The sequence below is a fragment of the Mustela nigripes genome, chromosome 8 (genome assembly GCF_022355385.1).
Source record: "Mustela nigripes isolate SB6536 chromosome 8, MUSNIG.SB6536, whole genome shotgun sequence".
In the NCBI taxonomy this organism is placed as follows: Eukaryota; Metazoa; Chordata; class Mammalia; order Carnivora; family Mustelidae; genus Mustela; species Mustela nigripes.
The window spans coordinates 15,057,907-15,071,234 of NC_081564.1; the positions used below are offsets into that span (position 1 = coordinate 15,057,907).

The 13,328-nt window shown below is 45.5% G+C and overlaps 1 protein-coding gene across 1 annotated transcript in view; it reads left to right on the plus strand.

Moving 5' to 3' along the window:
* Positions 1 to 13,328, plus strand: part of CCDC60 (coiled-coil domain containing 60) — a 157,099-nt gene that overhangs the window by 55,294 nt on the left and 88,477 nt on the right. The gene's annotated exons all lie outside the window — the stretch shown is intronic.

Genomic DNA, 13,328 nt, shown 5'->3' on the forward strand with positions numbered 1-13,328 from the left:
AAGGGGGCCTCTGGGGTTGTGGAGGGAGTGTTCTGCCCCACCCCCCACCCCCGGCATGGCCGTCCCATCCAGGTGGTACAGCGGGCGTGTGCATGTGTGTACACGCATGTGTGCATTTGCTTATTAGACAATAGAATCTCTCTGGAAGGATCCACAAGAACTTGGTAACACTCATCCTCTCTGGGGTTGGAAATGAATAGCTTGAAGACAAGATGGAAGTAATATTTTTTAACTACATACCCTTTTGTTTGTTTTCAAACCATTTGAAAATCCTGCCTATTCAAAAGAAAAAACTAAGATAAAAAATGAAATAAAACTCAAGGCTTCATCTTCAGTCCTTAGCGAGGGCTCTCGTCTGTGAGCTTGTTTGCTGAAGTGGCTTCTCATGGCTTCTCAGCAGCATTACCAGCTTTGGGCATATTTTCTCCTGCCTGGGGACGTCAGGAGACCCTCCATCGCTCCCCCTTCCCAAGCCAAACCCTACAATCCCAATTCCTCATGGTTCACTCTGTCTCAAACTGTTCTTGCTCCAATTTTTCTGTTCAGCTCAGTCAGGACCTCAGCCAGTAACCTCCCCTCACCAGCCTTGGGCTGGTGTCCATGAGGGCACATGTCACCGTGTGATAGCTGAACTGCCTGTTTGATATCTGTCTCCCCCATTAGACCGTGAGCTCCTTGAGGGCAGGAAGGCTGTCTCATTCCACATCATATCCCCGATCAGTTTCTAATGCATAGTAGGAATTGAAGAAATATTTGAACTACTCCTGCCCCTCCCTCAGTGTCCTGACATGGTCCACGTAACCTGGCATTGGAAGGCATCCTGTGGACAGCACCGTAGAAGTCACATCAAGGCAGCCCTGGAGACACAGGAAGGCTCATCCCCAGGGGAATTCAAGCCCCCATCAGCAATTCTGCATCCTCGATCTTTTCCCTTCTGCCACTGGCTTAATCTCATCTCTGCTTCTGCTTCTCACAGGAGAAATGAGGTTAAATGAGTCTAACCAATGGAAGGCTTGGGTTTCTTTGGACCGTCAAGGGATTCACTGGGATTTTGCGAAGATGTTGACTTCATCTGCCTCCAGACAGAGAGAGAAAAGGAACTGAAGACACATGTTGGACTTATAACCCCCTCCCCTGCCGCCCCCCCCACATACACACATACACACATACACGTAAAGTGCCTTGCATGGGAAGGGCAGTTGTCTGTCTGGATGCTACCTTTCCTTCCTGGAACCAAGGCAGATATTGCTAATCAATCACAGAATTCTTCTGATGAGATCAGACTGCAGGCAGCTCCAGATAGCCACTGCTACAAATGGAGATTGAAGCTGGCACTCAAGGCAGAGCCCATGTGCCATCTCCAGCCCAACACATGGGAGGTCCTGAAAATTTAGGCATAATTATTTAGGCATAAATTTAGGCATGATTATCAAGCAGAACGGCTGCTGGCAAGATGGTTGATGCATCCTGGGGGCCTGTGTCCAGAAGGTCCAGAAGCTCCTCCAGGACTATGAATGCCCATAGCATGGATTCCCATTGGCTACTGCTGCCCAACAGCTGGACTGCTGGCCCCTCATATCTAGTCTTTCAAAAGGGTTTATGAGATTAATGTATTTCATTAATTTTTTTTTTTTTTTTTTTTTTACTGGGTGGATATAGCACATAGGCTGCTGGCATGTCCGCTCAATCCCAGGGCTGATGGGGGCTCACTGATGCTGGCAGCCAATTTCCATTTCAATCAAGTGCGAATGGAGAGTGGCAGAGAAAGACTTGAAGGAAACCCCGGCTTGACAGAAAGCTATGGCATCTAGCGCCACCTACTGTTAAATCGGTGCATCGCTACCATTGCTGACTGTCTCCAGATGGGTCTTCATCCGTCCTTCCTGAGTTTGTCTGGGAATATTTTTGTAATCTCACTCAAATTATACTCTTCATCTTCAATTTAGGCTTCAATTCTGTAAAAATTCCACGTACTTATGATATAGTGATGATGATAGTAACCTTCTCTGGCATGTTTGGTTCACCAAGCTGCTTCTCACAGCATCTTGACTGAAGACTGGGCAGGTGCCAGTTGGGGGCCCTGATGTGCAGAGGGGAGTGACAGACCTCCGGCCACACAGCTAGAGGGGCAAGGAGCTGGGACTCCGAACCCACATCCCATCCCCCCTCTGTATCTGTCACTCTTCCACCCCTGATCTCCCCTGCACACTTGGGGCCTGGCTTACACCTTGTCCAGCCCCTCAAAGCATAACTATCACTTAAAAAATTCCAGTGTGTAATGTGGATTTCACTGGAGGGTTCATGGAAGAGATGGAGAGGAGTGTTACTTTGAGCCCCACGGAGGAAAAATCAATAAAACGGTCCTTCACACTGGTGCATTTTTTCTGGATATGAGCTGCCCCCGCCCCACCCCCAAGGCTCTCTCCCCACGCTTCATGATAGCTCACTCTACTTTTACCAACTGGAACCCTTCATCCTCCTGCTTCTCCAGTAGCCATCTTCACACTCATCTCCCTTCCCAACAAACCAATTACCCTCCTTAAAAACAAGGAGGATTTGAGGAACAAATTATGGAACAATGTTGTCTTTCCCTCCAACACGAAGGCTTGGAAACAAGGCTTTGAACTTTCAGGGAGGCTTAATGGTTGAGGACCCCAGTTTTAACCACAAGTTGTCTGGATGTACTCGAGTTCTCTGAAACAGAGCCAATAGGATGCATAGAGATAAAAGAGATTCCTTACGAGGAATTGGTTCGTGCAATTCTGGAGGCTGACAAGACCCAAGACTTGTAATTTCCAAGCTGGAGACCCAGGAGAGCGGGTGGTGTATATTCTAGTCTGAAAGCCACCCAGCTGAAGACCCAGAAAGAGCTGATGTTTCAGTTCCAGTGCACAGGCAAGAAAAAAACCGAAGTCCCAGCTCCAAGGATAGATAGGCGAGAGGAGTTAAGTCTTATGGGCCTGGGGAGATGAGCTTTTGTTCTATTCTGGCTTCACCTGATTGAATGAGGCCCACCCACACTAGCAAGCGCAATCTTCTCTACTCAGTCTATTGATTCAGATGTTTATACTCATCCAAAAACATCCGCAGAGAAACACCCGGAATAGTGCCTGACAAGCTCTCTGAGCACTCGGCAGTCCAGTCAGGCTGATACCTCAAATCAGCCATCGCCCTAGGGTTCTAGTCTCGGCTCTGAGAGCCAACCAGCTGTGCGACCTTGCATGACTTCCTCTGCGCTCTTCCTGTAAAATGGGTTTATTAATAACTATGGGGAGAAGCTAATGGGATGGATGGCATAAAACGCTGAGCACGGTGGTGATGTGTTACAATTCCACAATAATTTGTCCATTTATGAGGCTTGGCCATTCCCCCTCGCCCCCACCCCACTTTCAACGGAGAAGCAGCCTACACATTCCATGTTTTCTGCAACCTTTTATGTCATTGCACAGCCAGAAATCTGAGTGTGCGTGTGAAAGATCCTCGTTTCTAGAGGTAGGAAATGAATTCCAAATGATTGTAAACACTGCACAGATCAAATGAATTCTTCAAGCCACCAGACTGACATTTCTGTGTCTCATTTATGAAACAGAGTCCCCTCAGTTTGCAGTGATATTAAAAAAAGGGCGTGAATGTGTTCTAGTAAGTTCCAGAAAAAAACTCTCAATTTACAAATGCCAACAGCAGAGCCTTGTTTGCTGGCCCCTGGACTAGGGAATTGTGGGTAAGGGGGAAAGGTGTCAAGGAATGCAAGCTACTGAGCTCCCCCACTGACGACCCATGGGCCCTTAGATAAACAGCTTAACCTCTAGGGTCCCGAGATTCCTTTCCAGCAAAACAGGAATAAGTAGCCTTATTCCTCACAAAGGTTAGTGTGAGGATTAAATAAAACTATGCAAAAAAAAGGCCCCCAGTCCCAGACACCCATCCAGTCCCACGGCAGCTATCTACGTAGTTGGGGCCCTCTCCTGCAGAGGGGGTGACAGGTGCACATGATGGAAGTCACGGAGGTGTGTCTCTTGGATCTCTCTCCAAGAAAGAACTTGCCATTCAGCCCTAAGGAGTACAGGTAGCTGAGAGCCTCTAGTTACTGGTACTTTCAGAGCACAGGGTCCTTTCAGATCTCCTTCAGAGGCCAGGATCAACATGCCCCACCCCCAACTGATGAGCCCTGGTCATTTCTGCCCTACGCTTGCTTGCCCTTCCTTCATGTGCAGGCTTTGTTCTAGAACTCCCTGTCTCATTGGCTGAGGCTCTGGCAGATCCCGTCGTGGTCTGAGGCCATCTCTTCCCAGTGCTGTTCTGTCTCACAGGCTCATCCCAATAAACCTCCCGTACTCCCATCCCCGTGCCTGTTCCCCAGAGGCGCCGACTGACACAGGCGTTGACATTTTCCAAGATTCCAGGTTCATTTATTTTGTAGAATGACCCTCACCTTTTATTTTTCTCATCCTTCCTTCCTGACCACACTTGGACTGGGGCAGAAATACCACGTAGGTGACGCTGTGTCCTCCCCAGTGCACTGCTCCAAGGGCACGTGACATTGGTGTGTCCCATCACTGGTGACGCAGAGGGGACTCGCGCTGGTTCAGGTGGTATCCGCCAGGGCTTGTCTTTATGCAGATACCTTGTTCCCTCTGTAATAACAATTAACCTATAGGGTTGAACCTTGAGACCGTGATGCATTCATCTCATTGTTCAGCAATGATGGATTGAACTCGGGGTCAGACACTGTGTCAGAATCTGGAGATCAGACGCTCTCTTCCCAGGGACCATTGTCATCGCTCTCTTTTCCACCCCCCAGAGATTCCTGCTGCTTGTTTTGTCCTTCAGTTCCCAGCAGGACACACTCCTCTCCCTGGATGAGCGTCCCCTTTTCCACTAACCCACTATTCACCAGGTCCCCAACCTCATTTCTCCAGGGTCCGTAGGAAGATGAGAAAAATAAGAGTAACTCAATCACTCTAAAGGATGGGGGCACCTGGGTGGCTCCGTGGGTTCAGCTCAGGTCATGATCCCAGGGTCCTGGGATGAGCCTTGAGTTGGGCTCTCTGCTCAGCAGGGAGCCTGCTTCCCACCCCCCTCCTGCTCTCTGCCTGCCTCTCTGCCTACTTGTGATCTCTCTCTCTGTCAAATAAATATATAAAATCTTAAAAAACAAAACAAAACAACACTCTAAAGGATGCACCCTGCCTTCAGGGAAGAAATTCTTTAAGGAATTCAATAGCATACTTCATATTTCAGTTAGAAGTGTCTACACGGGGATGAAGTCCCTCATTCCGGGTTATCCCAATAGGTAGATATACCTATATTTATGATGACAAACAACAAGTACAAAACAACCCTCATTCTCCCCAAAGGAAGGAATGATCACCATCATAAAACCACCCAAAGCTTAAATATCAGCGTGCAAAGATGTCTGGGCTCACGCGTATGCTCTTGCCATAGATCCGACCCACTCTCTGCCCATTTTGTTCTTTACAGCTTCCCCATAATGAGCCTGAGATTTGCTAATCATCTTGCTTGCTCCTCAATGCTCTCAGCTTTTCACATGGCCTCCCTTCCCCCTCGCCACTTGACGGAGCATCCCAGCTGTTCTCCTGATATCTGTATCAGCCCAAGTACATTTAGCAGGAATTCATTTCCATCTTAATCTGATTCTAGGATGTAGATCATATTTTAAGAAATAACAAAGACGGGTTTGGAACATTCTTTCAGAAAGAGGCAGAGAACAACAGATATTTAAAAGATTGGCTTTCCAGCCATGACCTCCAACAAATCATTCTGATTTTTCGCCATATGACAATGTTTGTGACAAGATCCAATAAAATTCAGTGGCCAGGCTTTAGAGGTAGTATCTCTAAATTAATAGCTAGCACATGCAATCCTCTATTTAGCCCCCATGGTGTAAAAGGGGAATCAGAGTGAAGTCATGGTCAAGTATACATGCTCTGATGTCACTTGAACTTGAGCTCAGATCCAGACTTCACCATGGACAGAAGGTCATGTTCACCTTTCAAAGCCTCAGTTTGCTTCTCTATAAAATGGAAACAATAATACGGCAAGGTCTAAATGGAATCATGTATTTCAAAGAAGAACACACTTAGAATGGTGTGTGGCACACCGATGAATAGTAATGTTATTGGTAGACAGCGTTCACCCCATTTCACAGACGGGAAAACAGACACGGATATGCAACTTGTCTGAGTCACTCAACCCCCACGGGACAGAGCCAGCACTCAAACCTGGGTCTTTCAGACAATAAAGCTCTTTCCATTCATTCCCACAACCTCTCACTTCTCAGCTGTCAGGTTAAACCAAATCATTTCCAAATGTTACTGGTTTAAACAGTCCCAGCACATGAATATTAAATGTGAGGACACCTGCCCAAAAAACCATCCCCATCTAAGGTGTCACTTGAGCTGTACTCTTGCCCTCCACATTTATCAGCTTTTAACCTGACACATTACAGGGTGACATGCGGTATTTCTCACAGACCTGCTGTCAAAGACGCATTTACAGATCAATCAGAAAAGGGAAATGTGGACAGGGCAGAGATTTGACTTTGTTTTCCAAGGAACAAAGATTGGAGGCATCTTCTTCTTCTTCTTTTTTTTTTAAATTTATTTATTTGACAGAGATCACAAGTAGGCAGAGAGGCAGGCAGGGATGGGGCGGCAGGCTCCCTGCCGAGCAGAGAGCCAGATGCGGGTCTCAATCCCAGGACCCTGAGATCATGACCTGAGCCAAAGGCAAAGGCTTAACCCACTGAGCCACCCAAGCACCCCGTGGAGGCAGCTTCTCTGCTCTGCAAGTCAATGGAATAACTGAAGGCTCTTAAGGCCGGTGGCAGTCCCCAGGGAGGCAAGGGCAGAAAACTGAAGTCCACTGTCCCGGGATGGTTTTTGTGAATCCCGGCTGGAAGTCGTCACAGCAAGCAAGGTAAAGGACATCCAAAGTGATGGTGATGGGATGATACTTGGCTTTTATTTTCTCCTAGTTTTTCTATCTTTTGTTGATTTTTTTTGCAATGTTCATTAGTGAGTTTCATAACCAGAATACAATCTTAAATGTAGAATTGTATTGCAAATGTGGGTGATCTGAGAGTAGATTACATGGGTAGGGAGACACATTACTCAGTGTCAGCAGGGAGGCAATAGTTAGCATCAGCTTGTTTATCCTATGGGACATAGGACATATAAATTTTGGAGCAAGAGGAAGCGGTCTATGAAGATTCTGGAATATATGATTCAGTTGACCCTTGAACAACATGGGAATTAGGAGCACCGAATCCCTCCCACACACACAGTCAAAAATCTGCACATAATTTTTAACCCCCCCCAACTTAACTACTAATAACCCACTACTGAAGAGAAGCCTTAATGACAAGGTAAACAGTTGATGAACACATATTTTGCATTTAGATGTATTTGTATATTGTATTCTTACAATGAATTGAACTAGAGAAAAGAAATTGTTATTAAGAAAATCATTCAAAGAGAACATATTTTTACAGTACCGTGCTGTTAAAAAAAACAAGAAATCCAAATAAGAGTTATGACATGCACAGTTCTTCCCAGGGAAAGAAACTGGAAGAAGTAGGTGGGTTCTGGGTACTTTAGAAACCTGGGTTTTGATAATGATTTTGAGAGAGAGAGAATGATTCCCAAATCTGGATATGTACTTAAGCCATGGAAGATTCTAAGAACCTCAAACTTAGGGTCCAAAAATAAGGAATATCCAACATTACCATCTGCAAAGGCATCCTTATTAATAGGAGAACCAGCTTTATAGTCCAAAAATCACTGGTCAGCACCCAGAGCATAAACTACAACCACAGCCATTTGATTTTGGCCCTCATTTCCATTTTCATGTCCTGCTCCCCATAGGGGGCTAATCCTTGCAAACTACATTTCCCAGGTGCCCTCCCCAGGGAGCTTCCAGGTAGATTTAGCCAATAGGAGGTGTGAAGAGGAAATGGGCAAGTCAGAGGAAGGAAGAAGCCAGAGTATTTCTCCCCTTCCCTTTAGTCAGCTTCTGGCAGCAGCCCCAACTGAAACTACATCTCCTCCATGAGCCCACCTTCTGCCAGGACTCTTGAAAGTTATTTCTCCCCTCAGCCCCTCCATCCCTGGAGGTGGAAGAAGCTTCTTTCTTCGGCCAATCTCAAGTGTGTCATGCCATCCCCTATTTAGCTTTTCAGCTCTTCCAACACCTTAGTAACTGCTGCCCTATATTAAATTCCTGTATTGAACGAGCTCTGCCACGAGCTCTGTTTCCTGCCTAGACCCTGCCTGATACAGTGTGCTAAAATAAACAATTAGCTTACATCACCCCAGACTCTCAGATGACTCAATTGAAAACAGCACTGAGGGGCTCCCGTTTGGCTCAGTCCGTAGAGTGCCTGCCTACAGCTCAGGTCATGATCCCAGGCTCCTGGGATCCCAGGCTTCTGCTCAGTGGGGAGCGTGCTTTTCCCTCTCCCTCTGGCCCTCCCTCCACTTGTGTGTGCCCTCTCTCTCTCTCTTTCTCTCACTCTTTCTCAAATACATAAAAATCTTAAAAAATAAATAAAACAGCACTGAAAACTTCCAGTTAGCTTATACTGATAGAATCAATCAGAATTGCTCTACAGACCCCAAAACGCTGTTATTTTCTTAGATAATTAATACAGGTCAATTTTTAAAAAAGATTTTATCATTTATTTGACAGAGAGAGAGAGATCACAAGTAGATAGAGAGGCAGACAGAGAGAGAGAGGGGGAAGCAGGCTCCCCGCTAAGTAGAGAGCCCAATGTGGGGCTCGATCCCAGGACCCTGAGATCATGACCTGAGCCAAAGGCAGAGGCTTACCCTACTGAGCCACCCAGGCATCCCAGGTAAATTATTTCTACGAAAGTGAAAAAGATGACCCAAATTAAAAATTACTGCTTACCCATAATTCAAACACCCTGAGATAATATCCCCATTAGCAATCTGTTATATTTACTTCCAGCTTATTATGCCATTGCATATGCACCTTGCCATATATCATTAATTCAAAACATAATTTGTATTCGTGCACATACGCTTTTAGAAATATCTATAGATTTCTATGAATATGAATCTCAAAACTCTCTACGATCTAAGTTCTTTATATTTTAGTAACATTCATCTTCACTTGAAATTATATTCCTTTCCATAGCAACAAATATACGTCAATAGCAAGTTAAACAGCAGCACCAAATTCAAACGCATCATTTGCCATCATCTGGATAGACAGTGATTTATCCCCTCAATGCTCATTGCTGGACATTTAGATGTTTTCCACTGTTATTCATACTGCTGTGATAGGCATCCTCATGGGTAAATCTTTTAATCCTTTCTGCAAACTTTCCTGGGATAAAAGTAGAATTGCTGGGGATATGAGCATATACGCTTTGAAGGTCACATACACACAAGGCTAAATTGTCCTCTGGAAAGCTGTAAAGATAGTGATTTTTGGATGTGTTGTGTACTTTTAATTGTGTTAATATCAGGTAGTATTGGTAAATGTCCTGACAACCAGGACTCCCTCATTCCATAGCAATTATTACAACTGGCTTATTATAATTGTGCTTAAACAAATGGTCCCAGTGAAAATGGTTTCCTGAGACTCCACTGAAATGCTGACATAATCGCAGGGATTGAGGCACGGATCTTGTCCTGCTCAAGTTTTATGTCAGATCAAGGGGACAACTTGACTTTGCTGCTATGAGTTGTTCAGCACCAACACCAGTCCATACAAATTCTCTTTTAGAGGCAACTCTCAATAGAGGCAAGATTTGGGGTCATATTTGGACAGTATCATATTTGCTTCCCGGGTGTGGGGGGGTGAAACTTGAGACATTTAAGAGAGTGATGTGTACGTAACTGTGACTTCAAGCAGCATCTCAACTGCGTATTTTCAAATTATCTGGCAGGGAAATTTGAGTGTGTTTGGTTTTATCTTTGTAAGTATTTTTAATTCACAATATGCTTTAAGAAAGTTACTTTGGTCCTGCAAGGAATAGTTAATGAGGTGCTCAGAAAAAGAGAAGGATCAGGAAAAGGTAACCTTGACTTCAAATGTTTGATTTCAACATGACCAATCTCATTGTTTTCACTGCAAAATGCACCAAGATGGATGTCACTTGATATTGGTCACCCAAGAGAGGAAGGAAAGGGAAGGGAAAAGAGGACAAGTTAAAATAATTCTTGATCTATTGACTGCCTTGGCACACCCAAGGAAGGACATATTTCAGATAGAAATCTTATGGTTGTAGGTAACAGAAAATCCAGTTCAAGCTGGCTTAAATAATAAGAGAGAAGTTCATGAAAAGTCTAGAGATGCTTGATTAGTTCAACAAGGCACCACGGGACAAGTTTTTCTTTGACTCTCTTCTCTGCCTTCCCCCACATCTTCAGCTGGAGGCTGGCAACCCTCATGGGCACAAAATGGCTGCCAGCAACTCCCAGGGATATCTGCTTCTCCAATTATAGTCAATGAGGAAAGAAGACTTCTCTGCCTGTGGTTCCTCAAAAGATCTAGGAATCATGCTTTCTAGAAACCCCTGGCAAATGCTTGCTTGCATCTCATTTGCCCAAACAACATCATAAAGACCATTCCTAAACCAGTCACTGTGATGGGAGATGGGCTGCACTGTTTGACTGCAGTCACTCCGAACAACCCAGCTGTTGGTCCCATGACTATCCACCATGGTGCAAGTGCCCCCAGGGGAGAGTAGCAAATGGTCTAATGAGGGAACTAGTATCAAGGCGGAGGCTGAAGAGATCCTGGAGTGTGAGGAAAGCAAATGTCCATCATGTAGAAGTTCTAGAAAGTACTCCTGAAGATCCTTACCTGCTTCCTTGGGGGTCTGTCGCCGCCCCCACTTCACCCATCCCTCAAGGTCCAAACTGACAGGTGTGTCGTTAATTTTCAGCCAAGGGGTTGAAACACCCGGGAGTATTAAGATATATTACCTGTAATTCATGGTTAAGAATACCCACGGAGATAAAGTTGATACATGATCCCACTGTTTCGTATCTAGTTGAGCTTATTTGAGGCTATCCTGGATGCTTTTTTGGTACCTTAGAGTGGAAGAGAAGAGAGGCATGACTAGTATTTTGGGGGATTGCCAGAGACTCTCCACCCCCCCCCCCTTTTTTTAAGATTTTATTTATTTATATATTTGGAGAGAGAGAACATGCACAAGTGAACGGGCAGAGGAGCAGAGAGAAAGAGAGGGAGAGAGAGAATCTCAAGCAGATTTTGTACTGAGTGCAGAGCCTGACAGGGGCTCGATCTCACACCCTAGATCATGATCTGAACCAAAATCAGGAGTCAGATCCTTAACCTACTGAGTCACCCAGGTGCCCCGAGACTCTCCATTCTTCATCTATCCGCCTGGCACAGGACGTGTGCTGGGTGACCCAGGAGAAAAGCAGCTGGGGATCAGGCAGGCCAGAAACAGTCCCTTCGCCCCAGCTCCAGATGCCCACTCTCCACCGCGCCACACTGCCACACACGCCAGCCGCCTCCCACGCAGCTGCGCGCCTCCCCTTCCACGTTCCATGTAAAATCCCCAGAGCAGCAAACATCACCGCCCAGTTTCATTTCCAGAGAAAGCGGGTGATGAGAGCTGCTGGGTGATGAGAGCCTCCCCAGAGGCGTCAGGTGCCACACTGTGATTTCCGTCGGGTGAGCACACTGCCAGTCCTCACTCTGCTGTTGGGAAAACACTCTCCACACAGCCCTACCAGTCGGCCTTTGCCAAACTTCACTTGGTCACTGAAAGGTTTTTTGTAATCTTTTCTCTTTGTTTATCACATAGCCAAGCAATGCTCATTGCAGAGCACTAGGAATTTCACATAAGCTTAGGAAAAGTAAAATAAGATTCGCCATAATCCCACCCTCAGAGAGACTCCCTTCATTGGTGTGTGTGTGGGGGTAATGGCTTTCCGCATCTTTGGAGATGTGCACATGCACACAGATCATTTAAAAAAAAAAAAGCAGAATTTTGTGATACATTGCAACATGACTTCCCGCTCGAAGAACGCAGACATCTCCGTATGACAGTAAATACATTCCCATCACTGTATTGTCACCCCACTTAATTGCTGCATACTATTCCACTGTTTACATGCACCATAATTATTTAGCCTGTCTTCTGTTGGGAAGACATATGGGTGGCTTCCAAGAGTTTGCTCTCACAAGCAGCCTCCCGGTGAACAATTCTGTTGATGGATCTCCGTGTCCACGCAGGGATATTCCCATAGGATGCCCGGCAGCAGAAGGATCGTTAGATCCGGAGGCAAGCACGCCATCGCAGCATTTAGTATGCACGGACGAATCGCCCTTCACAAAAGTCACTGCAATGCATTCTCCCACCAGCTTCCTCTGAAAGAGCCCATTTCCCCATAATTTCTTGAGATTTCCTTTGATTAAAAAAAAATTAGTACTGCTGGAATTCATTTCAAGACAGGGTAATCCAGATAATGGTCTTATTATTGTTTCGCAGAGCCGGGGCTGAGAAAAGTGGCTTTTATATTAGAATACAGTTAATTTAACTCTCTTCTTTACATTGACCTGGTATCAACCTCTGAGTAATGAATTTAAGTCTTGTGAGGTCTCCCTCATGGCGAGGCAAGGCAAGGCAAATGAATAGTGGAGAGGGAGGGAAAAACCACGAACCACCACCTGGATAATTTACTCCTTAAGCCCTGCTTGGGGATGGCGAGGGGAAAAAAGTGCCTGGGCATATCTACATTGACAAGATTCCGCTTTCCAAATCGGCTGCCTATGCCACCAACAACGATTATTTTTTTTACATGATTGTTAAACGTTTTTATTTTTTTACTATGTTCATTTAGCCAGCATGCAGTGAGTACATCGTAAGTTTCTGATGTAATGTTCAACGATTCATTAGTTGCATATAACACCCAGTGCTCATCACAGCATATAAGGAGTAGAGCAGAGGACCACAGGGGAAAGGAGGGAAAATTGGGTGGGCAGAAATCAGAGCGGGGAGACAAACCATGAAAGACTCTGGACTCCGGGAAACAAACTGAGAGTTACAGAAGGGAGGGGGCTGGGGGGATGTGGTAACCGGGTGATGGGTATCAAGGCGCGCATGTGTTGTGACCAACAACGACTACTAACATTTAGTTCTTCGCTTTATTTTGAGTATGATGCTAATGAGAGCCTCCATGTATCAGATGCTTGCTATGAGTCAGGAATGTGGTAATGAATTTACTTGTCACAACAACGTAAAAATTACTCCTCCATTCTGTGGAAGAAACTGAGGCCCAGAGAGGTCGAGTAATTTGTCT